Consider the following 24925-nt stretch of genomic DNA (forward strand, 5'->3'; position numbering starts at 1 on the left):
GAGAAAAGTTTACATTCTTTATTTTCGCATAGTTATGATCTGTCCGTTCGTACATTGACGTCTCTGTTCACTGCAATAAGTTTAGTGTCTGTGTTTTGCGACTGCATCGCAAAACCGTGCCATTAGTAGACGAAAGGACGTGCCTCTCCAATGAGAACCGAAAACATTTGATCGCAAGGTCATAGGTCAACCGATTCCTCCACAGGAAAATGCGTCTGATATATTCTATACGACACTGGTGACGGCATGTGCGTCACATGACAGGAATATGTTGTCGACCCACCTAACTTGTACACTTGGCGAATGGCTGTAAAGATTCTTCTACCTTGCCCGATTTAGATTTTCTTGTGGATGTGATAATCACTCCCAAAAAAGTGATGAAAACATAAGAGTTTGTCACATAAACCGCAACAAATTAATGCAACAGTTTCACAGTCGCACAGTTTTCCCTGTGCTCTGTCAAAACATATGTTTTTAACGTTTTCAAATTTTTACCTGTGTAGACCGTCAAATCCTACATATGTCCAAGCAAATCTGAACATGTCCTTGAATTTTGGAGAGCGAAGTTGATTATGTGTGAGTGCCTGAACTTTGATAATTGATACACGATCACGTTAACAATACTGCTCTGTGTACCTGTGCAGCTTCGCAAAATAATTGTCTGAAAATAAAAATTTTAACTCGAGAAAAGATTTCAACCAAGGACCTTTCGTTCCGCAGCCGCTCACGCTAACCACGTGACCACGGCGCTCCTGTGCTGACATTATCCTTGATGTTGCCTATCTTGCACATGGACTACTCAGTTTGTATATTTTGCTTATTTTTACCATAGTTCCACATAACTTCTTCCTGTTTTCTCGATTGATCTGTGTTCAGTTTTTCAAGGCCTATCCAATGTGCCAACTTATAACTAAATCTGAAGGGGATGCGATGGGGAGGTTCCCTTGTTAGTCTCTGAGCGGTGAGCAGCCGCGCGCCTGGTGTGAACCAACTTTTCGCATAGTTAACAAAGTGGAGAAGTGGACTTGTAATTCGCGACGAGATTGTGAATGATCGAACTCTGTCAAATGGATATGTGCTCCAGTGTAACAGTAACTCTAAATACGACTACTTTCGCTATTACTTTGCTTTCTGAATAAACATTATTCTAACAAAATCGCGATTGTGTGGCCTACATCATTTATGGGTCGTTAATTTAGTTCCCGATATTATTATTAATGTTATTATATCTTATATTAACTTTGTATTTCGCAAACTTGCCATCAGCCAGACAATTTAACAAATGGTCATAAGTATCTAATTTAGGGTGTGTAATGCGACACGTGCGGTTCAAACCCTAGACGAGTGTGAGCCAAGACATTTCGACGAAGAGGAACCGCATGTCAGCCCGAACATCTTTGGGACGTTGGCTCGAAAGCCCCTGTCACTGCAAGCAACTCAGGACCACCACCGTAAGCAACAGCCAGCACATGGTCCAACAGTATCTGTTCTATGTAGTGCCTGGCAATAAGGCGACCATGGACAACGGCTGTCAACACTGAAACCTCCCCACAACTTAACAGACCTCGGACATCTGTGCGTTTATTGGCCAATACTTGGCACTTACCGCTCACCACGAACAGGATTATCACCCTGCGTCAGAGGATATCTGGACTCGTCTGTGAATAACACGTTTCGCCAGTGACGAAGTTGCCATTTGATATGGGAACGGCAGAAATGAAGGCAAGCTGCAAGATGTGTCAAGCGGAGTAACTGAACAGGACGTCTGGGTCGTAAGGTCATCACACTCGGATCGGACACAGCGGCTCCAGTGGCTCTTCTGACATTGTGTTGCAGTGCCCTGGTGGTGTCCGTATGACCCTGCAACGCAGAGATGGACAGATATCGGTCTTCATATGTGGTTGTATTGCGTCGGCGACCTTGTTCAACTCGCCTTGTGTTCTGACCTGTCTTCTTGTTCAAAAATGGTTCAAATGGCTCTGAGCACTATGGGACTTAACATCTATGGTCATCAGTCCCCTAGAACTTAGAACTACTTAAACCTAACTAACCTAAGGACATCACACAACACCCAACCATCACGAGGCAGAGAAAATCCCCGACCCCGCCGGGAATCGAACCCGGGAACCCGGGCGTGGGAAGCGAGAACGCTACCGCACGACCACGAGATGCGGGCTGTCTTCTTGTAGCGTGCCCACAAACTATGGCATCTGCAGAAACACAACCGAAAGTCCATCCTTCCTGGATCAAACAGGCCACCCTTGTAGCTTGCACTGCATTAAGATGTTGCATTGCATGTGCTTTCTCCTCCTAGTACGAAAAAATTTTTTAACTCCATATGATCATCATATTCAAACAGAAGAAAGCAGAGCTCTCACGGAAAGATCTAAGCTTTCGTTTATCCTGCGTGCCATTCGAGAATGGAACGGTAGAGAAATTGTCTGAAGGTGGTTCGATGAACCCTCTTCCAGGCACTTACGTGTAAATCGCTTAGTAATCATGTAGATGAGCTCTTGATGCGAACAAAGATACATCGCTTCCGTTGAGAGTGTGACAAGTGAATGAAATGAAGAGGCGGCGCAGTCGCAAAAGAGAAGCATGGGAAAATAGCATGCGGGATCAGTGGCAGGTGCTTCTGCTTGGCGGATTCCCATGTGAACGAATTCGATGTCATATAGCCCGCATAATCCCAGGTTTTACGCTAATGATATGCGTTCACTCGGCTGCCTGTAAAATTCCCCTTTGGAAGGCGAAGGTTTTTTCAGCGGATGATACACGCTTACAAAAAACTCTTCTAAATTTGTATTTTATTATTGCGCAATACAACTAACTTTTTGCCTACATTTCACGAGTTTTTGTTTTACTCGGCTACGGAGAGTGGAAGACAGATTACGGTTTGAGAGTCCTGTCGATGACGAGACCGCTAGGGACGGAAAACAAGCTCGGACTGGGGACAAATGGGAAGGAAACAAACAGAGGCCTCTACAAGTTAACCATTCTGACATTTACCTGCAGCATTTTAGGGAAACCACAGGGAGGGATCTGAACCGCCGTCGTCCACTGCGCGAACTGTTTGTGTCCTAGGTTTCTTTTTATATGTGCACTTGCTGGTGATGCTCTTTCGAAGAGGTACGAGACAAAGAACCTACAATCTCCAAAGAAATTAAATTAGAAACTTGCGAAGATTTTTTAACATGAATGATTATATGAGAAATTAAGGGAGGAACATATAACAGATTACAGGTGAAATACAGAGTATCTCAGTACATTCAGTACTCACTACGATATTTAATTTATTGTCTAAACCACATAGTAAGAAATTCTGTATTTAAACTTTAACTATTTAGAGGAGCCCGCCAGATGCGTCCTCCTACGTGGGTGTAGGACAGTCGAGCGCAGGTGAGGCGGTGTGGTCCTGTGGTACTCGACAGTATTCAGCTAACAGTCATTTACTTTCGAGAGTTTTACAATCACTCTTTTCTTTTCAGTGAGGCCTAGCGGTGGGCCGGCCGGAGTGGCTGTGCGGTTCTAGGCGCTACAGTCTGGAACCGCGCGACTGCTACGGCCGCAGGTACGAATCCTGCCTCGGGCATGGATGTGTGTGATGTCCTTAGGTTAGTTAGGTTTAAGTAGTTCTAAGTTCTAGGGGACTGATGACCTTAGGAGTTAAGTTCCATAGTGCTCAGAGCCATTTGAACCAACCTAGCGGTGGCCGTGCTGGGCCCGCGTTAAACGGAGGCGCAGGGTAGCGCGTCAGTGCACGGTGAGGAATGTGCTGGCGCGGCCGCCGCGCCGGAGTTGTGTCAGGTCAGTGCTGCGGCGTCGTCGTAGGATTACAGCGGCCGATGCGTCTCTAAGAGTGGGGCGTGGCTCTAGACATCTGTCGGAGCTGAGGGCAGAGTGTAGCTTGGCGCCATAAATCTGCTTGCACTGCTGCTGTTGTCAGTTGTCGTGATGGCGTAGGCGGAAGAAGCAACACGACAAGGAGAACAACCCGACTGCTCACAGAGTTGAAGTTTCCTCCATAGCCAGATGGGCGCAAACTCGTAGCAATACACTCCATCGAGCGAGGTGGTGCAGTGCTTAGCACACTGGACTCGCATTCTGGAGGATAACGGTCCAAACCCGCGTCCAGGCGTCCTGATGTAGGTTTTTCACGATTTCCCTAGATCGCTTCAGGCAAATGCCGGAGTGGTTTCTTTGAAAGGGCACGGCTGACTTCCTTCCCCATCCTTTCCTAATCCGATGGGACCGATGACCTCGCTGTTTGGTCCTCTCCCCCAAATCAAACAACCGACCAGTAGTCTCCAAGCTGGCGACAGTTAGTAAGATTTCGTCGGTTTCACCAGATCGTCTTTCAACTAGTAGAGCTGGCCTTCCGTTACTATGAATGATGGAATGGCCAGATTCTGAGAGTGAGTGGGAGGAAGGCAAGGGTTTTACAGCAGTGGATGATGTGATGTCCCTGTACTGGTGATACTGGTCACCGAATGTGCTCTCATTTTCCCGGCCTATAAGCTGGCCTAATGTTTAATTTCAGAGTGTTCCTTTGTGCAAAGTTACCAGTGTGAAAGGCATTCTTGCATAATCCCTAGGTGCAGTTACTAGATGTACCCCATTATAGGCCGCAGCTCGTGGTCGTGCGATAGCGTTCTCGCTTTCTACGCCCGGGTTCCCGGGTTCGATTCCGGGCGGGGTCAGCGATTTTCTCTGCCTCGTGATGACTGGGTGTTGTGTGATGTCGTTAGGTTAGTTAGGTTTAAGTAGTTCTAAGTTCTAGGGGACTGATGACCATAGATGTTAAGTCCCATAGTGCTCAGAGCCATTTGAACCCCATTATAGAAGAACATTGTATCCTCTCTGCAGTATTGTCTAAGTGTTGAGTCAGGTGTTTCTGACGTTCTCTCTCGCACATTATGTGGCAATAAGCTCCCAGCTTCTTCGTATTTTGGCTCTTCCGAGTGTTGACATTCTTTATGCTCTCGCTGTGAACTCGATGGTTGTGCTCCACGTAGCATCGTCCCAGTTGGTTTCATCAAAATTTTATCCCTCCCTTAATTACTATTCTTCTATATTAGACATCACATCATCAACATATTATATCATATCTTTTTTTTGTTGTGTGTTGTAAGATCTCCGTTTATTTCGATTTACCACTTAATTTCTTTGTTATATATTATAGTAATGGTTCAGATGGCTCTGAGCACTATGGGACTTAATATCTATGGTCATCAGTCCCCTAGAACTTAGAACTACTTAAACCTAACTAACCTAAGGACAGCACACAACACCAAGTCATCACGAGGCAGAGAAAACCCCTGACCCCGCCGGGAATTGAACCCGGGAACCCGGGCGAGGGAAGCGAGAACGCTACCGCACGACCACGAGCTGCGGACTATATATTGTAGTAGCTTGATGTTTTCATATTACCATGGCAGAATACCATGTCTGCCATTTCCTGCATGGAATAATAGGATCCCATTTTTGCTGTTTACATTGTTCATATTGCACGGAATCAGTCACCATAATCTCAAAATGGAAATGAGCGTATGGCATTATGGGTCGTGAGTCCTCCACTCGGGGAAGTTCGGCCGCAGAGGGCAAGTACTTATTGCATGCGACGCCACATTGGGCGACTTGCGCGTCGGAGATGGGGATGAAATGATGATGAGCGGAGAAAATCTCCTGCCCAAGTCGGGAATCGAACCCGGGCCCCTTGGCGTGGCATTCCGCCACGCTGACCACTCAGCTAACGGGGGCGGGCACATAACCTCAAAATGATACATATGGGATGGCAGATATAGGAGACAACTGTTAAGTGCTATATCTGACAACGGAAATATGTCAGAAGAGAAAAATCGTTCCGCAACGGGGCCCGTTTTCAAAGAAAAAGAAAAAAATCCAGCACATTCCGTTCGTTAAATTAATGGGGGGGGGGGCATAAAATAGTAATGTATTTGTCCCAAGATTGGGACGAAGCAATTGATGTTTCCTCAGATCACAACACAGTCAGAATAATGTTGTGCTAAAACAGACTGGAACAGTATAATGAGAGCTATAAACATTATTATTAAGTGTTTTCCAGTTTAGGTTCGTATTGTTTAGAATACAGTGACGAAATTCATGAACACATTTCCCCGCCAGCATTCCGTATGCTACGCTGTTGCTGCTACGTTCCAGATGCGCAATCGCCGCCCGACTGTTCGACTCGCAACTCTTCGCCTCTCTTCGTTGCCGTTCGGCCGGAGAGGAGTGAACCGTTTAGGGATGTTCAATGTCAGGTAGGACTGCCGTAACACAGAGCGTGGTAGTCGAGGGTATGCGAGTTTGGGCCGAGAGGAAGATCCGTATATACAATAAAGTCATTAGTGTGCAAAAGTGCAAGACAGTAATCGTAGTAGTTATGGCGAACAGGAATAAAAAATAATAACGTAAAAAGCAACAGTGAAAACAATACATTAATATGACTTTACGAGCTTTTAAAGTTAATCTACGGATTATCTTCTGGTGAGTCTGGTTCATAATTATAGCGAGATTCTGCGAACTAAATATGGTCAGACTGTTTCTAGTGACTGAATCGTTAGGTAAGCTTTTTCTTTTTCTAACATTTCAATGCTGGACAATGCACCATGTAAAATTCGTAATTAAGCTACGGTATGAGACAAAGGTTTTAACTGATTTGTTATAAACAGGGAAAGTCGCATGATTATAGGAGGTGACAAGGGTACGGATTCGTGTGTCCCACTAAATACGAAATTTATCTTACACACTTGGGGAACCGATTCTATATAGTAATGTTAAGGTTTGTCCCACGGTGATAAACTGATATGTACTTTCTACCTAGTTAATCAGTGAACGTAAGGCAGATGGAGCACCCGTGACTAAGATGTTTAAGGGAATTAGAATGATAGCAAATTATTTCTCATAAGCAAGCAAGACAAGCAACAGATTTCAGATAACCTTAATAGTCAACATTAAACATCGCTGGGGCTAAAATTGTGGACTACGGCTGGGTAAAATTCAGAAGCACTGTAGAATACTTTTCAAACAGGCATTTTCCGAGAAAGGTTGTATGCGGTTCCTTGGGAAGGGGTGACCCGCTGTTGTTCAACAGCTGTTTTAACGTGCATTTACATGGGCGATAGAAATTGTATATCGCGGACAGTATGGCCCGGCAGTATTGCCTGGTAATACTGTCAGCCTCACGAACTGCAGTCACATGTGCGGCAACATTGCTGGACTGAAACCATTCACACGGTCCACAGTATAGCTGTGAAATGAACGAAAGTGAGCTAGCGGAAGTGAGTGTGGTTGTTCTGCTTTTACATTCCACAAGGGGAAACGTTAACTAGGAAAAAAATGGCCTCTCAGGATGCGTGCACAGTCTAATATATTAGACTGTGATGCGTGTTTTTCTCTCTCTGTCTTTTTTAAGTATGCGAGCTGCCTTCGAAACTTTTAACTCGTTAACTGATACCGAATGATGAACGTATGTTCCGCATAATTTCACGAGAATATCGAAACACGATTTTGAATACATCGTAAAAGCAACTGATTGGAGAATTGGTTAGATCAATACAGGCAACCACGCTTCTGTTTTTGGTTTCTTGATTCGTACAGGAGTTTGATGTACGTATGGAGTGCATCTTGTAGCGTCCAGCGAGCAGTCTAGACGCTCAGTGTCACTGGAGACTGGAGACGGTCCGTCCGGTAAGCTAACGTGGAGGCGGCTAAATGGAAGTTTGAGATATGGAACTCGGTCGGGAAATCATCGAACAAAGACAAGACTTGAATAACTACAATCTTTCATTGCACATGTGAGCCAGTATTGGATAAAGACTGAATGAAAGTACACTACTACCAATTGCAAAATCCCATGGAGGGAGATACGTGAGCAGAGACAGGACAGATACTACAAGTCCAAGCCCCAGGCCTGACTTACACATACGCTGTCTGTACTGAACTCTCTCACGAAGTATGCCTGCTCCACTTTTATACTCTGCAATGGGCCACGCTGCCCCTTCTGTGTAGGTACTACCGGACACTACACTGCGTGGCCCAAGTAGGACCATATATGGTCACCGCCAACGCACTGCCCCCCTCGGGCTCAACACGTGAGTTCGCTTGATACCCCGTGAGTCTACGTAACATTTCCGGCCAACGCCCAAACCAACGCCCTTCCTGTGGCGTCTTCTTTGTACTATGAATAATTTCTAGAAAACTTATTTGTGCTGGCCGCTGTTCTGTTGTCTTTCGGGCGTTGCATTTTTTAAATATGCGAAAATTTATCATCGATATGCCTCTTCGTAACAGAAGTTGATAGCGCTGTGGTGGAAGAAGTCAAGGAATTCTTAAAGATGAATTTGGAACGACAATACAAAATTTATGTTAATGTTTTATTGTGGTTCGCCAGTACAGCGAGAGAAATTGAATTTCATAAATATGAGACATCTACGACCCTAGTTTACACTGAAGCGCCACAGAAACTGGTACAGGCATGCGTATACAAATACAGAGATATGTAAAAAGGCATAATATGGCGCTGCGGTCGGAAATGCCTATACAGGACAACAAGTGTCTGGCGCTGTTGTTAGATCGATTGCTGCTGCTACAATGGCAGGTTATCAAGATTTAAGTGAGTCTGAACTTGGTCTTATAGTCGGCGCACGAGCGATGGGACACAGCATCTTCGAGGTAGCGATGAAGTGGAGATTTTCCCGTTCGACCATTTCACGAGTGTACTGTGAATATCATGAATCCGGTAAGACATCTTCGACATCGCAGCGGCAGGAAAAAGATCCTGCAAGAACGGAACCAACGACGACTGAAGAGAATCGTTCAACCCTTCCGCAAACTGCTGCAGATTTCAATACTGGGCCGTCAACAGGTGTCAGCGTTCGAATCATTCAACGAAACATCATCGATATGGGCTTTCGGAGCTGAAGGCCCACTCGTGTACCCTTGATGACTGCATTACACAGAGCTTTACGCCTCGCCTGGACCCGTCGACACCGATATTGGACTGTTGATAAATGGAAACATGTTGCCTGGTCGGACGAGTCCTGTTTCAAATTGTATCGAGCAGATGGACGAGGACGGATATGGAGACTGCCTCATGAATCCATGGATCCTACATGTCAGCAAGGGACTGTTGAAGCTGATGGAGGCTTTATAATGGTGTGGGGCGTGTGCAGTCGGAACCCCTGATACGTCTAGATACGATTCTTGACAGGTGATACGTACGTAAGCATCCTGTATGATCACCTGCGTCTATTCACGTCCATTGTGTACTCCAACGGACTTGGGCAATTCCAGCAGAAAAATGAGACACCCCACACTTCCAGTACTGCTAAAGAGTGGCCCCCAGGAACACTCTTCGAGGAGTTTACATACTTCCGCTGGCCACCAAACTCTCAAGCTGAACATTACTGAGCATATCTGTGATTCCTTCCAACGTGCTTTTCAGAAGAGAACTCCACCCGCTTGTACTCTTACGGATTTACGGACAGCCCTACTTCAGACATTAGTCGAGCCTATGGCCGTCGTGTTGCGGCACTTCTGCATGCTATCAGGGGCCCCAAACGATATGAGGCAGATGTACCAGTTTCTTTGGCTCTTCAATGTATAACATAGTAGTATGAGAAGTAATCCAGGCCTGTATGAAAACGGTAATTAACGAAACTCGTTGTTGGTAAGTTGCTGTCCACGAACATGGAAACACTTGATGAAGCATACAAAAACTTTGGTAGTCTTCTAATACAATGATATCAGTGAGATTGTCCCATTTAAGATTGCGATCTTTCTGTATAGGGCTTTTTATGTTCCATAGTTCTGGTTGGAGAAGTAGGTGTGTCACATTTATGAAATTCATGGTCCTCTCGTTTGGCCGCTACTAGAATCCTGTAGACAATAACAAACTGAGTGCCTCTACTTTTTGGTGCGTAATTCTTGCAGAAGTGCTACCACTGTATGACGGGACTTCCTGGTTCTCAGGAAGTCGCGATGCGCAATTCTTGATGTAAATCTTGACACGTGTCCACCTAAGCGGTCCTAAGATCTCCCTCAAACACCTGTTTTTCGTGTCTGAGAAGCAGATGGTGCGCGGTGAGTCTCAGATGGTGCCCCACGAGGAGTAAGTGCTGCTACGTACGAGTACCAACTTTTGAACTGAAGTGAAATAATACTCAATAAAATTTTTCTGGGTTTGTGACTGCACTGTCAATATACAAACATAAAAAAGTTTTTCTTCACCCCGGTTCCCAGAGCTCATGAAGATAGACGTTGACTGCGGATATTGTATCACAGACACAGTCCCTTTGACTGTTCAGAGATGTCACTAAACCCGCCCAAAGATGTAAACAACCATGCATGAGCAGCATCTATTAGAAGGAGGGCTCCGACAACCGATGAGTTCCAGTCACTCCACCAGAAAGGAGGTACACGGCTCGTGTTGCCTGTAGTTCAATCATGCCTAGACGGTCAGTACCGTGGTTCGATTGCGTCCACATTGCTACTTTGTGCCAGGAAGGGCTCTCAACAAGGGAAGTGTCCAGGCGTCTCAGAGTGAACCAAAGCGATGTTGTTCGGACATCGAGGAGATACAGAGAGACAGGAACTGTCGATGACATGCCTCGCTCAGGCCGCCGAAGGGCTACTACTGCAGTGGATGACCGCTACCTACGGATTATGAGTCGGAGGAACCCTGACAACAACGCCACCATGTTGAATAATGCTTTTCGTGCAGCCACACGACGTCGTGTTAAGACTCAAACTGTGCGCAATTGGCTGCATGATGCGCAGCTTCACTCCCGACGTCCATGGCGAGGTCCATCTTTGCAACTACGACACCATGCAGCGCGGTACAGACGAGCCCAACAACATGCCGAATGGACCTCTCAGGATTGGCATCACGTTCTCTTCACCGATGAGTGTCGCATATGCCTTCAACCAGACAATCGTCGGAGACGTGTTTGGAGGCAACCCGGTCAGGTTGCACCCCTTAGACACACTGTCCAGCGAGTGCAGCAAGGTGGAGGTTCCCTGCTGTTTTGGGGTGGCATAACGTGGGACCGACGTACGCCGCTGGTGGTCATGGAAGACGCCGTAACGGCCTGACGATACGTGAATGTCATCCTGCGAGCGAAGGTGCAACCATATCAGCAGCATATTGGCGAAGCATTCGTCTTCATGGACGACAATTCGCGCTCCCATCGTTCAAATCTTGTGAATGACTTCTTTCAGGATAACGACATCGCTCGACTAGAGTGGCCAGCATGTTCTCCAGACATGAACCCTATCGAACATGCCTGGGATAGATTGAAAAGGGCTGTTTGTGGGCGACGTGCTGAGGGATCTACGTCGAATCGCCGTTGAGGAGTGGGACAATCTGGACCAACCGTGCCTTGATGGACTTGTGGATAGTATGTCACGACGAATACAGGCATGCATCAATGCAAGAGGACGTGCTACTGGGTATTAGAGGTACCAGTGTGTACAGCAGTCTGGACCACCACCTCTGAAGGTCTCGCTGTGTGGTGGTACAACATGCAATATGTGATTTTTATGAGCAATAAAAAGGGCGGAAATGATGTTTATGTTGATCTCTATTCCAATTTTATGTACAGGTTCCGGAACTCTCTGAATCGAGGTGATGCAAACCTTTTTTGATGTGTGTATATGAAACTATCGACGTTTCAGTTCCTATTGCATGCAACCTTCTTCAGGGTATTTTTGTTTACTGCTGAATGAGAAAACTTTGCGTCTTATATACCTGTAGACATGGATGTTATCTAATTCTGACAGGCTGCTAAGGTTGAAGAGGAGGGGTGTTAGAAATCTTTATTGGAGTTTTTATCATTTCTTTCCATTGGTGGAAACCCGACGTTTTGACTAGTCTTAGCATTACTCCTCGTGGTTAGCGGAAATGGTCGAATGGAAAACCAGGCGGCAGTTGGGTCTTCTACGAACGCGGTGCTATTACCTCGGCAGATGACGGCTTCGGACATAGGTTTCCGTTGGCAGTTTACTTTTCTCCTGGAACCCTATAAAATCTCAAGGGTTTTTAGCTCACTCAGTCACTCACTCACACACACACACACACACACACACACACACACACACACAGAGAGAGAGAGAGAGAGAGAGAGAGAGAGAGAGAGAGAGAGAGAGAGAGACCCTAATTTAGTCATCGAATTGAGGAGGGAGGGGCACCCATTGTCCATTAAATAATGATCCAGGCTTGTCAAAGAAGAATTCCTTCCATGACTGGGAAGTATTTTTCTTTCAGCTGTAAGTATTATTAGAAGATACGAAATACTTTCAATGCAATCTGTACATGGTACGAGTGCGAACTGGAGTAAGCAAAGGTGGCTTAGATCGCTAATAAGCTAAAAAGCTAGTAAGCTAAAAAATAAACAGTTCTCAAGTTCATTAGCTGGATTGGCGTTCAGTCACAGTTCCAGCAGTTCTGTGCCAGTAATGGCGATTGTAGCTTTGAGTGTTCAGTTCAGTTTCTTGCAACAGTGAGTGTTCTGTTGTTGGTCAACACGGATAAATATGTGAAAAGAAAGCATAAAGTTACAGGAAGTAATGACATTGATGTATTCCAGTCCGAGTCTCTTGCTTCAGCTTCAAGTAGTGGTAATATTACAGCTTCTGAGTTAAAAACTGCAGCACTTGAAATGACATGTGTTGGTGAAAATAGTTAGAGTAAGTGCATTATGTCTACTGTGGCACACCATACATCTATTTTGTGATATTGTAGAGTTAAATTCATTAACAGGCGATTCAATTGCCGATAACATTGAATCTTGTTTCGTCAGTAATGGAATTTATGAAGACACTTTTTGTGACAGCGTTTACTTCAGACGGGGATACAAATCTACAAGGAATTTATAGAGCAGCAGCTACACACATTCGTGATAAATGTAATCTAATATTGTAATTATTGTTTGGAGCATAAACCGTAGCTTGCAGTTCATGATATAATAGATACACGAACTGTTCTACTACAATTCAAGTCTTTCATGGACTCCTTATATTCTGCTTTTCTGGCAGCCCAGAAACCCGACGTGAATTGACAGTAATCGCCAATGCCATACAGACCCGAAATTTTTTAAAAAATGGGAAGAATATTTGATATTTGCTGGATACCATCCTCATGCAAAGCCGTGACAGTTGTAATGTTAAGTTACAGTTCTCTTATCCAAACAGGGCAACATTTCGAGGATTCCTCCACAAAATGAATTCATGTAATTTTGTCAAGAAGTTTTAGAGATATTCTGGAAACGATAAAATCACTTTCCATGTATCTGCACTCTAGAAGATCTGATGTGTAATTCTATTTCGTAAATAAAATTATGTATTGGTGCATTAGCTACAAAGAAAGAAATGCCTGGTGTACTTGATCTACATCTACATGGATACTCTGTAAATCACACTTAAGTGCCTGGCTGAGGGTTCATCGAACCACCTTTACAATAATTCTCTATTGTTCCAATCTAGAACAGCGCGCGAAAAAACGAAAACCTCTATCTTCCCGTGCGAACTCTGATTGAAAGTTGGTGATTGAAATTGCGTGAGAAGATACCGCCGCAGCGGAAAACGCCTTTGTTTTAATGATGTTCACCCTAAATCCTGTTTCATGTCAGTGACACTCTCGCCCCTATTTCTCGATAATACAAGACATGCTGCTCTTCTTTGAACTTTCTTGATGAAGTCGCTGAAGTCAAATATTCAGCTACGAAGAACATTCAGGGACATGCTGTATTTGAATCTTCAGACGGAGTAATTGAATTGTTCATAAATTTCAAGAAGCATTTCCTTGAAGGTGTCGTGGACACAGAACTAGAAGATTTTTCACAGCTTATTCTTGGACGAGTGTGATGTTTTAAATAGAATGTGGTAGTCACAGGAAGAAAACAAGTTAATGTTTGGCAGTTTGGTGGTGACAAAACCGAGTCATTGTTAAATACCGTGGAAATAGTGCCTTCGAACAGCTACAGCTCTATTACTGTAATAACCATATAAAATTTTCAAGTCCAAGGAAGTGAAAGGAAAAGATTTTTCTGGCGAAAATTTATGGAAACCGATGCAACTGTTACAAATAATACCATTGTGATCCGCAGAGTTTGAAAGGGTGTGTAGTGCAATGAATAATACTCTCCACTTCACTCCGGAATCAAATGCAAACAAAAACACTGGATTTTCTTATGTTAGTGATAATTAATAGATCGTGATTAAATAGTTTTGGCCGGCCGGGGTGGCCTAGCGGTTCTAGGCGCTACAGTCTGGAACCGCGCGACCGCTACGGTCGCAGGTTCGAATCCTGCCTCGGGCATGGATGTGTGTGATGTCCTTAGGTTAGTTAGGTTTAAGTAGTTCCAAGTTCTAGGGAACTGATGACCTCCGAAGTTAAGTCCCATAGTGCTCAGAGTCATTTGAACCATTTTTTAAAATAGTTTTCCTGCCGAAGACTGGCAGCAGACTGGATAAGAGCTGAACGCCTTCTGCAAAAGACACTGCGCACAGAAATTTCGTCACATCAACGCAAAATGTTTATGTAAATTTGGTAAGATTGTACTTCATATTTACAACTAGTAAAATACACTCCTGGAAATTGAAATAAGAACACCGTGAATTCATTGTCCCAGGAAGGGGAAACTTTATTGACACATTCCTCGGGTCAGATACATCACATGATCACACTGACAGAACCACAGGCACATAGACACAGGCAACAGAGCATGCACAATGTCGGCACTAGTACAGTGTATATCCACCTATCGCAGCAATGCAGGCTGCTATTCTCCCATGGAGACGATCGTAGAGATGCTGGATGTAGTCCTGTGGAACGGCTTGCCATGCCATTTCCACCTGGCGCCTCAGTTGGACCAGCGTTCGTGCTGGACGTGCAGACCGCGTGAGACGACGCTTCATCCAGTCCCAAACATGCTCAATGGGGGACAGATCCGGAGATCTTGCTGGCCAGGGTAGTTGACTTACACCTTCTAGAGCACGTTGGGTGGCACGGGATACATGCGCACGTGCATTGTCCTGTTGGAACAGCAAGTTCCCTTGCCGGTCTAGGAATGGTAGAACGATGGGTTCGATGACGGTTTGGATGTACTGTGCACTATTCAGTGTCCCCTCGACGATCACCAGTGGTGTACGGCCAGTGTAGGAGATCGCTCCCCACACCATGATGCCGGGTGTTGGCCCTGTGTGCCTCGGTCGTATGCAGTCCTGATTGTGGCGCTCACCTGCACGGCGCCAAACACGCATACGACCATCATTGGCACCAAGGCAGAAGCGACTCTCATCGCTGAAGACGACACGTCTCCATTCGTCCCTCCATTCACGCCTGTCGCGACACCACTGGAGGCGGGCTGCTCGATGTTGGGGCGTGAGCGGAAGACGGCCTAACGGTGTGCGGGACCGTAGCCCAGCTTCATGGAGACGGTTGCGAATGGTCCTCGCCGATACCCCAGGAGCAACAGTGTCCTAATTTGCTGGGAAGTGGCGGTGCGGTCCCCTACGGCACTGCGTAGGATCCTACGGTCTTGGCGTGCATCCGTGCGTCGCTGCGGTCCGGTCCCAGGTCGACGGCCACGTGCACCTTCCGCCGACCACTGGCGACAACATCGATGTACTGTGGAGACCTCACGCCCCACGTGTTGAGCAATTCGGCGGTACGTCCACCCGGCCTCCCGCATGCCCACTATACGCCCTCGCTCAAAGTCCGTCAACTGCACATACGGTTCACGTCCACGCTGTCGCGGCATGCTACCAGTGTTAAAGACTGCGATGGAGCTCCGTATGCCACGGCAAACTGGCTGACACTGACGGCGGCGGTGCACAAATGCTGCGCAGCTAGCGCCATTCGACGGCCAACACCCCGGTTCCTGGTGTGTCCGCTGTGCCGTGCGTGTGATCATTGCTTGTACAGCCCTCTCGCAGTGTCCGGAGCAAGTATGGTGGGTCTGACACACCGGTGTCAATGTGTTCTTTTTTCCATTTCCAGGAGTGTAGTTAGTTACTTCTTCATTGTTCCTATGTATCAGTCTCAATGGTAAGACTACTACTACTACTACTACTACTAGTAGTAGTAGTTGTTGTTCTACTACCACCGGCCGCCGTGGACGTGCGGTTCTAGGCGCTTCAGTGCGGAACCGCGCGACTGCTACGGTCGCAGGTTCGAATCCTGCCTCGGGTATGGATGTGTGTGATGTCCTTAGGTTAGTTAGGTTTAAGTAGTTCTACGTTCTAGGGGACTGATGACCAAAGATGTTAAGTCTCATAGTTCTCAGAGCCATTTGAACCATTTTTTTTGTTCTAGTACCGCTACCAGTACCATTCCCACTAATACCACTACCGCCACCACAACCGCCTTATGACAGTAACACACCGGTATTGCTGTTACTACGACTACAGCTGCAAACAAAACACAAATACTGACCAGTTTCGGGCTTTATGCTGAGCATCATCAGATCCAGCGCACCATATGGCCACAGCCGGCACTGCACGGAAGAGTTGCGTGAAATCACAGTCGTAAACGCAACTGTTCCGTGCACCACCGCCTGCTCCCATATGGTACGTTAGGTCTAAAAATGGCCAACATAAAGGCGGAACCAGTCATCATTTTTTAATAAATGATTATTGCGATATTCCCTGTTTTATTAACTAATGATTCATAACAGATCGCTGTCAAATCTCCAAACCATATTATCCAAAAGAACTAATACTGAGTCTTAAGTTTCCACCACCCCTCATCGGAAAGTCTGATTCGAACACTAACTTGACTCGACAAAGCGATAGTGGTAACTAACTTGAATATATGATTAGGTACAGCCAAACCCCAGTTCAAAGTAGTCTAAATTGTTACGCCGACTATTACGCCTAAAAATGTCTCTGCAGGCTGGCATGACGATGTGCTGTTATCTATACGTATAACAGAATTGTAACTGGCCGATGACTGCATATAAGAGATATTTAAGAAAACTTAACATGAGGGGTCTTTTACAACAGCAATAGAAGCCAGAACAATTATTTTTAGAATTTTTGGTTGTTTGTCTACCTATCCTTGTGTTTGAACGCGAATCACGCAAAAACTACAGCCCTAAATTCGATGCGGTTTTCGTAGTTGTATTTTCGGTCTAGATTAAAGTTTAGTACATGTTTCGGCTTAAAACGCCATCTAGAAGCAAAATTGTCTGTACATGTAGAGAATTTTCTATGACTGCGTCAGTACGGGGAAATCGGAATCCATAGGAGATAACGGCCAGTTCCACAAGAAAATGCACGCCGTTATCTGTATGAAATAAAAGACACTATTATAAATATGTGTTTACATGAAAATGCATGTTATTACTAATTTCACAATTATCTAATAATTAATCCACTGGCCGCCATTATCGATTATAGCTTGGCACCTTTTTGGCATGCTTTTCATGAAATTTTCTTCATATTATCTGGGTAACGATCTTCATATCTTCCTGATTTTACATGACAGCTGCTTTAAAGTATATGTTGGCTTTCCTTTAAGCTTCATCTTAAAGTGCGACCAAGCATTCGGTCGGGTTTGCATCCGGAAACACTGCAGGCCAACCCATTGTGGACACCCTATTGTCTTGTTTCCACGCTATACAGAGACGGTTAACCAAAGAGCTTCTTAACGGAACTCAGAAGGAATTTTTTGATAAATATTGCACATTTTTTCAGCACTCTTTTTTGCACTCATTTTAAACTGCAAACGACGAAATAAAATATTCAGCTCTCGCACTGTTTATCTACACACTGTGCAAACCCGCATTGAGTACAGATTCGAGACCACTACCAGAGATGTTGCTGCAGACGTTACATTTAAAATTATGGCGTACACTTTCTTGTGGAACTGACTGTACAGGGAAACTGTCTTGGCAACATTTAGGTGCTTTTTTGAGAAAACAATTTTGCCACAATCAAATTTTTGGTCAAGAGTGAGTTGTCAATGAAAATGAGTAAAATTGGCAACATTTTTTTTATGTGGACCGACTCAGTTTTATGTAAGGATCATTTCATTATACTGGAAGGAAAAAATCGGGCCTTCAGAAGTTTTATAAAAGTAAACTAAATAAACCAGGATATAAATGATAGAACCCGTAAAAAGTAGCATTTTGGATTGTTTTATAATAATAATAATAATAATAATAATAATAATAATAATAATGTTAACACTTTAGTATCGTTATCCATAGACATTCTTCAGTTAATTCTTGAATTGGTTTAACTGTTAACGTTGATACGTTTGTCCAGTTGACACTAAAAATCACTTCGTACATTTCTTCAGGGGTTTTCATCGTGTGTTATCGATATAAATGAAGTGATACAATTGTTGCGATTTCATATTAGTGTCTTTTAACTTCTTTCATTCTTGAATTTATTCTTCAATTGATGGAATGGGATCCGGATATGTACTCTAGAGAAGAAGACACGTAGTCCACACAGTAAATATCCCAATGACGATATGAATAAATGTACTACTAGGCAACACTAACTATGCGGAAACTTTACATGTTTTGCTCTACAGAAATGGACGTCAAGGCGGGCAAAGAAATCCAGTGTTGTTCCGTCTGTAGGATTTGGTCTCGAAAGGTGCCACAAAAAACGAGTCGTCATGTGTGGACGAGACGACGTAGTTTCAAAAAGATTTTTTATAAAAGTGTTGTGGTGTGCTGGGCATAGGCATACCTGTCGCGTCTGGCAGGGCTCCAGTTGTTAGAGTATTGGAACGAATTGAGTAACATTTACGAAATGCCGAAGGGTCGGAAATATGAGGCATGTTCAAAAAGTATGTGTACTGTGACCAAAACGGCTTTTTTTAGGGTTGGCAAGACTGGTAGGCGGAGATCCCCCTGACCAGAGCGAGCACCGTGGGAACATCATAGTACGGAAACTCACATTGAAGTGTCCAGTTGCGTGAAAGTGTAGGTAAGAAATCCCGTGAAGTGCAATCCACGAGCTGTGATACGCTTTTTACTCGCGGAAGAGATCAGACCTACCGAATTTTTTTCGCAAATCAGGACGGTTTAGGGCGAAGGCGCTATGAACAGAACCAGTGTGTGTAAGTGGGGTACGAAGTTTAGTGTAGGCAGAACAAATGTTCATGACGAACAAAGGAGTGGGAGCACCCTTCACTTTGACTGATGATGGTACATTGTTCGTGAAGAGTGCCAGTTAACAATGGATGAGATTTCTGCAATGTTTCCAGAAACCTCTAGAACTCTCTTGTATGAGACACTCACAGAAACGCTGGGATACCGGAAACTGTGTGCAAGGTGGATCCCAAAACGGATGACTGAACTGCACAATAAAAATCGTATCTATAGCTCCCGCGAGTTTCTTGAGCAACTTGAATTGGAAGGGAGCATTTTCTGATCTCTGTTGTGGCTGGAGATGAAACCTACGTGCCTCATTGCATGCCTGAGACGAAAAGACAGTCGTCACGGTGGAAATCACACCAATCCTCCATCTGCCAAAAAATTCAAATCAATTTCTGGCAAAAAAAAAATCATAGCCTCAGTGTTTTGGACCGAAAAGGCATAATTTCGGTCGAATTTCTGCTCCACGAGGAGATCATCGATGTGTAGCGATATTGTGAGACAAAAAGTCTCAAAAGGAGTATTCAAAAGAAAAGGAGGAGAATGCTGACGAGTGTGCCTAATGCAAGACAACACTCGCCCTTATTCAGCCTTAGCCACCAAAGCGCTCTTGGTCTCATTTGATTGGATTGTTTTGAATCCCCTCCTGTATTCACCTGACTTGGCGCCTTCAACTTGTCACCTCCCTGAAGGTACTCAAGAGTGAAATTAAATTTTCAACCGTTGAGCTGGTACAGAAAAAGAAGTGGGAGAATGAGCTGGCGGGAGAGTTCTTCGAGGAGGGCATAAGTAAGCTTGTGTCACGGGTCACCACATGAACTGAACGGGATGGCGATTATGTGAAAAAAATAGTCAACAAGTGTATCAACAAAAACCGTAATTTTTTCAAATAAATTTTTTCTAAAAAAAATATAAAAATCTAGTACACTTTCCTTCTGAATGTGCCTCTTGCTCCATTGTAGAGTTACTAGCATACAGGCAAAAACGACAGGTTATCAGCAACGAGCTCACACAAGTGTGTGCATTTTAACTAACTTGACACAGCTAATACCTGTTACTCTAGACTGCGCAGTTACTAAACTAAAGTAGTTGCATATAATAATTTCAATTCAAAATTCAAAGCTAGGCTGTACTATTTAGGCCCTCGTGACCACTTGTTGATCTACTGCCTGTTGGATTTCGACTCGGAATGGCCAACATTAAGTGATTTTTTTCTGAGGTTTCGCCAACACCAGCGGTTGGAATATTCAAAGAATCACTATACCAGTACTGGTGGGCGAATCTTTTGACAACGCCAGCACTGATGCTGGCGAATTGTTATACAAACGTCGGCCAAAGATCCCAAGACGAAAGCCAACACACAATACGTAAAAGATAGAAAGTTTTAGATAACATGGTTTTGAGAATTGACAGCGATCTACTCTGGGAAGCCAAACAAACTGGTACACCTACCCAACATCGTGTAGGGTCCCCGCGAGCACGCAGAAGTGCCGCAACACGACGTGGCATGGACTCGACTAATGTCTGAAGTAGTGCTGGAGGGAACTGATACCACGAATCGTGGAGGGATGTCCATAAATCCGTAAGATTACGACGGGGTGGAGATCTCTTCTGAACAGCACGTTACAAGACATCCCAGATATGCTCAATAATGTTTATGTCTAGTTCAAATGGTTCAAATGGCTCTGAGCACTATGGGACTCAACTTCTGAGGTCATTAGTCCCGTAGAACTTAGAACTAGTTAAACCTAACTAACCTAAGGACATCACACACATCCATGCCCGAGGCAGGATTCGAACCTGCGATCGTAGTGGTCTCGCGGTTCCAGACTGCAGCGCGTAGAACCGCACGGCCACATCGGCCGGCTTATGTCTGGGGAGTTTGGTTGCCAGAAGAAGTGTTTGAACTCAGAAGAATGTTCCTGGAGCCACTCTAGCAATTCTGGTCGTTTGGGGCGTCACCTTGCCCTGATGGAATTGCCCAAGTCCGTCGGAATGCACAATGTAAATGAATGAATGCAGATGATCAGAGAGGATGCTTACATACGTGCCACCGATCGGAGTTGTATCTAGACGTATCAGTGGTCCCACATCACTCCAACTGCACACGCTCCGCACCATTACAGAGCCTCTACCAACTTGAACAGCCCCCTCCTGACATACAGAGTCCATGGATTCATAAGGTTCTCTCCATACCCGTACACGTCCATCAGCTCGACACAATCTGAAACGAGACTCGTCCGACCAGGCAACATGTTTCCAGTCATCAACAGTCCAATCTCGGTGTTGACGGGCCCAAGCGAGGCGTAAAGCTTTGTGTTGCGCAATCATCAAGGGTACTCGAGTGGGCCTTCGGCTCCGAAAGCTCGCATCTATGACGTTTCGTTGAATGGTTCGCATGCTGACAGTTATTGATGGCCCAGTATTGAAATCTGCAGCAATTTGCGGAAGGGTTGAACAATTCTCTTCAGTCGTCGTTGGTTCCGTTCTTGCAGGATCTTTTTCCGGTCGCTGCAATGTCGGAGATTTGATGTCTTACCGGATTCATGATATTGACAGTATACCGAATTCATGATATTCACAGTACACCCTTGAAATGGTCGTACGGAAACTCACCCACTTCATCGCTTCCTCAGAGATGCTGTGTCCCATCGCTCGTGGGCCGACTACAAGACCATGTTCAGACTCACTTAAATCTTGATAACTTGCCATTGTAGCAGCTGTAATCGATCAACAGCTGCGACAGACACTTGTTGTCTTGTATAGGCATTGCCGACCGCAGCGCCGTATTATGCCTTTTACATATCTCTGTATTTGAATACGCATGCCTATACCAGTTTCTTTGGTGCTTTAGTGTATTATGAATTATCAGTTAATAAACAGTCGAGAGTGTAACAATCATTTGCTTAAAAACGATGAGCGTGTATTTTAAGAAGGCAGTGTCACACAGCCCGTAAACATTTGAAATAGATCACGATTTAGCGCCAAGAGCTGCGGTTAATATTTTTATTGAACAACCAATTCCGCTCCACGGACCTCATCAGGTTCATAAAACATTTCCATCATCACAATGGGCGATATAAAGTCAATGGCATCAATAATAAAATCCAGTAAAATAGTTTATTTATATTACTATTTGACAACAGTACCACATTCATGGATTTTATTATTAACGCCGTTGATTTTATGTCGCCTAGTGTGATAAACCTGATGACGATTTGCGAACCGAAACTAATAGCTCAATAAATAAATTTAATCAGCAGCTTCAGGTTGTAAACCGTGACGTTCTTCAAACAATTTTCGGTAATGTTTACTGAGTGAAGCTTAGTTATTAAATCACTAAAAGCACCATACTGTAATTTATTACGATAATACTCTGCACTGCAGAAACAGCGCTATAGTAAGATTGTCCGCATGTATTGCTGCAAGGTGTAATGTTATTAACAATGAAAGCCCACAAATTTTTAATTTTTGCTCATGTACAGACGGCATGAATGAATATTTATTCTAAGGAGTACAGTACATGAGTAAGTGTGAGCTACAGCAATGGTTTTGTATTGATGGTTTCACAGTATATGTAAACAATGTCAACGAAAACAATGGTAAAAAAGTAAATCGAAATTTAATGTTACACTTACATATTTCCTCAATTTGGATATTTTTTTTACAGCGAATGCTCTTATTTCCTGCTTCCAAGCGTAGTGGAATACAACCACCGCAGCATAACACAGCAGCAGCTTAGTCACTAAAACCCCTCCTCCTACCCCTACCATGTTCTTGTCCACCCTGTATGAGGAGAAGTTGTAACGTAAGTAAGATTGGACAACCTGTTTGCGGCCACCAGAATGTTTTAAATCACTATTTACCAACACTGATATAAAGTATTGTAGTAAAACAGTTTATTTTTCATCTTTTTTTGCCATTGAACGCCGTAAGGTGTCGATAAAGATAATTCTTAATTTAATGTAAATGGCATACAGTGCTTGGAACATGTATCAACTGGTTGTGCTTGTTATTTGTTATTTTCAGCTGACAGTGGAGATTACGCCTACCCTAAAATACTCGCACATATTGAATTATTGTTTGTTTCCACTCAAAATACTGGACTTCCCACTTCAGCTTAGTTTTAATATTCTCTGAATGCAGTTATGTCGGTTTTTACGATATAATAGTCTCAAACGAACTCTTAACGTGCCGTAGAGGAAGACCAATACTTTAATACAGTTAGCAGGTTCAAATGGATGTAGGTTGCAGCAGTTATGCAAACATGAACAGGTTTACACTTAACAGACTAGCATGCGAGAGCTGTGTCAAATCAGTCTTCGGACTGAAGACCACCGCAACATCAACAACAATAACAGCTAATGCCGTACGCGCAGCTGGTTGCCATAAACTTACCACTCCTCCTTGCAATCGTGGGTCCACATAGCACAGCTGTTGTTCACAGAACTGCCTTCTTTACGCGTGACGTCTCAGCAGACAAGCACACACAACACACACAAACCATTGCAGCTCTGAGCGCTTGGCCAGTCCCCTCACGCGCTTCACCCCCACTCTTCCCCCAGATAACGCACCCCACCCCACTCCTCAGGCCTTGGTGCGAGGATAGTTTCGTGAGGCCTCGCACACGAGTGACGGATCGAGGCGATTCGTCGACAGATCGCGCAATCTGTACGCATACCTCTCTGATCGCAGCGATCGATCACAGATATCCCATCCAATCTGATGGATTGCATGCGACGTATGACAGTATGGTTGTCTGGCTAACACTCGTTTGTCTAGATATTAAGCGTGGTTCGCTGCACCCACGTAGAGTAAGAATTTTACGTTAGAATTTACAGTTCTTCGAGTACCACAAATCACTCTGGAAAGTGAAAGGAGTTTTTATTCATTGATTGACACTGTCCTGCATACAGAGGTTTGTCTCCAACATAGCAGTGCACTCGGAATTTATTACAATGAATATTACATATCTAGTCAATCACGATCTGTTCAAGACGTTTCTCCAAGTATTTCTGCCTTATGCATGCTCTTCTGCAACAAATCATCTCATTTTCGTCTGTACATTTTGGAACCAGGTAGCCATCGGTCGTCACCTCCTTTTCCCACAATTTCCCACCCCAGTAATAACAGAAATAAATGAAGAAGAAATAGAAGTGTAGAACATTTTTCACTGATTAGCATTTTTAACCTTGTTCTGCAGAAGTAGAGATTCACTGAAAGTTCGTAACGATAGTCAGGACACAGAGGGTTCCTTCTGCTGATTTTGAGTCATTTATGAGACCAGATGCATTATTAATGTTTAACTTCTAAGCGGAAAGAGGTAACGTCAAGAAGACATTTTAATTTAAATGTTTAGGGCATACCTACTCTACAGCTGTACTTAAGTCCTTGTCATTTCATAATATAATCCAACTCCCTTCCTCTACAAAGTACAATAATAATTACGGAAATCAGCAGTGTTGCATTTGATAACATTTCTAAGGGCATTTCGAGATTTCAAAACCATTGTGTAGATATTTGCAGTTGAGCTGAAAGATTAATAAATGAAAGAGGAATTGACAACTTCAGGAAGTATTTACGAAATAGATAAGAAAGATGTCCAAAACACACTTCCATTCAATGAAACAATGTAATATTTTGAAAAAATTTTGCCAGGGAACTGTGGGCCATGTTACAGAACACAAGTCTAATAAATTTCAATTCGGGGTTTATTTATTTCGTGGACTATCGTAGATCAACTGCCAGTCTGCTAACACAGCAGTTCATTTTCGTGTGTGACGGGCGTG

The 24925-nt window shown here is 44.2% G+C and overlaps 1 pseudogene; it reads right to left on the minus strand.

Annotated features, from left to right (window-relative positions):
* The window catches only part of LOC124803192, a 66700-nt pseudogene extending 43073 nt beyond the window's left edge, over positions 1-23627 (minus strand).
* Positions 23628-24925: the final 1298 nt, after the last annotated feature.

The sequence above is a fragment of the Schistocerca piceifrons genome, chromosome 6, assembly GCF_021461385.2.
Source record: "Schistocerca piceifrons isolate TAMUIC-IGC-003096 chromosome 6, iqSchPice1.1, whole genome shotgun sequence".
Taxonomy (NCBI): domain Eukaryota; kingdom Metazoa; phylum Arthropoda; class Insecta; order Orthoptera; family Acrididae; genus Schistocerca; species Schistocerca piceifrons.